The sequence below is a fragment of the Solanum tuberosum genome, unplaced genomic scaffold (assembly GCF_000226075.1).
Source record: "Solanum tuberosum cultivar DM 1-3 516 R44 unplaced genomic scaffold, SolTub_3.0 scf00070, whole genome shotgun sequence".
Lineage (NCBI taxonomy): Eukaryota > Viridiplantae > Streptophyta > Magnoliopsida > Solanales > Solanaceae > Solanum > Solanum tuberosum.
In genome coordinates this window covers 1117095-1119722 of record NW_006238996.1, presented here as the reverse complement: position 1 = coordinate 1119722, position 2628 = coordinate 1117095, and positions in this window count along the sequence as shown.

The window sequence follows — 2628 nt, the reverse complement described above, 5'->3', positions numbered from 1 at the left end:
CCCCCCCCCCTCCCCGGGACCGTTCAGACAGTTTCATCAACCCCATTTTACCTACTAAACTTTCCAATTAAACCCATATACACCTCCCATTCCATTATTATTCATTCATATCTCCCATATTCTTGATTTCCCCCAGATCTCCCATTTCCACCAAGCATCCACGGTCCGGGTTTGGTGTCAAGTTTGTAAGAGTTAAAAGAAGAAGTCTTAATCAACACACTCCTCCACTTCGCTTTGCTTGTAAGGTAATCGGTCTCACCATAACTCTAATTTATGTTCATTGTTTAAATTGAAATCAACGAAGTGGTACTTGACCTTTGGTAAGAATTTGCATGATAATTTAGTATGAACTAGTCCTAAAACTACCCTTGGAAAGATTGTAATTGAAGTGTGTTGTTAAAATTAACCAAACAAAGAGGATTTAATGTCTAGTTGGAAGTTTTGACTTAGGGCTTCGTAGTTTTTGTATTGATAATTGAATATTGCATAATCTAAATCCTAAGAATGATGAACTACCACATTACTTGTTAAAATGCATGTTTAGACTCGAAATAAGAATTGATTAGGTGTTGTATGAAAGATTGGAATCGAATGTCTGGCACAGTTCTGGTACACCGCCACAACCAATGGACCGTAGGTCGTGGTCCCTCGACTGCATGTGCAACAAAATTTCCTAAGTGGTGAACCACTGTGTTGACTAAGGTCTGTCGTTCAATCGATAGACCATTTTGCAAATCCGTGGTTCCGACTTTAGAGACCCGAAAATGCACCATCTGACCTACGAAAGGGACCCACGGGTCGTCAGTCCATCGACGGACCGTAGGTACCCACCATGGGTCACAAAACTTGCTACTGTCTGTGAAATTTTTAAAAATATTTCTAGGTCCTAAGGGTGTTCTAAAAATATGTTGTAGTTATTTTTGACTTGTTTTAGTACTAACCAATCTTCCGCAGGTATAAATGGCTCCAAAAGAGGCACCCGTTTACTCCAGAAAGGGAAAATCCAAGTCTGTTGCACCTTCACGTTGGGTTATTTAGGATTCCAGTGGGGAAGTGTCACTACAAAAAAAACAGTGTTTACCGACGGACACAATCCGTCACTATCCAATGAAAATCCGTCACTAATCATGATTAGTGATAGATTAGCAACGGATGGTTGGCTGTTGCTATTACGCTCGTTAGTAAGCTCTTAGTGACGAAAAAATGAGTTCCTTCACAAGTTAGCGATGTCATAGTGACAAAACATTTCCGTCGCCATATGTTAGCGACGGACTTAGTCGTCATTATATTTATATAATTTTGTTGCTAATTTAATAATTCTAAGACGAAAAAATGAGTTCCGTCACAAGTTTAGCGACGTGATAGTGACGAAAGATTTTCGTTGCCACTTGTTAGCGACAAACTAATTCGTCATTATATTTATATAGTTTTGTTCCTAATTTCATAATTCATTTCGTCATTTTGGATAAATTTGCAACGAAATTTCCGTCGCAACATATTCTGTTACAACATATTAGGCCTTTAATAATTCGTCGCTAATCCGTCGCCAACATTCTTTTCATAGCAACGACCAAATAGTCGCTAAATTTGTTGCTAAAAATTATTCTTCTAAAATTATTTGATTTGCTTATTTTAAATATGCACTGCTGAAATAAAATAAATTAAAATTACTAAATACTCTAAAAATAACAAACATTCATATAATATAATACTCATAGACGATTCATAATATATAAATAGAAAACTCCAAAACCACATATTTTTGGTTAAAAATATCCAAAGAAAACTATCAAGTAGTCTTAAATAAACCTACGTTCATCAAAACGTTACTATGCAATTTGTAGTTTCCAAAAAGTATGACATTACCAAAAACTAAAGTTGTGGGAGACTAAGGGATACGATCGTCGCTTGAAATTGAGGGATCAACCTCGTCCACATTAGTAGCAGGAGGCACTATGGGTGTCACAATCGATGGATTCCCAGATGGAGTAATCGACGCTTGCACCTGCCCAACAATAATAAGAACAAGATGACTAGTTAGTGCAAGCATCATTTGCTTTATAAAATCGTCCATATTTGTTATCGATGTTGATTGAGAAAATGGAGGTGGTAATGATGATGAGCCACAAAGATTCTGCCCATAGTAATTTTTTGCTTCAGATCCAAGACCGTATATTCTTATTTTCTTTTCTCCCCCGCAGCTTGGTCATATGCTTCACGTTGATCAATATCAGTTTGAGACACTGTGATTTTTCGTAATATTTCTTCATATTTTTCCTATAATAAGTAGAGAAAATGAGAAAGCATTAAAGAAAGGGAACAAAATAAATTTTGAAGGAAAATGCAGAAAGATACATAAGCTTTTAAGCTTAAAGGACATGTGTTTTGTTTTCTCAGGAAAGAACTGTGTTGTTGCAGAAAGATAATTGACAATGCATTTTCCTTGCATAATATGAAACATAAAACAAAAGGCATCACTCCAACGTTGGTACGAATCTTTTTGCAACTGGCCCCACTTCTTTGTCCTCATTGATATGTATTCCATCATTAAAGCAATATAATTAATTAAACTAAAATAAATTACAGTCCACTATCACTGGCCTTTGTACTGTAATTTCCCTGATTAGT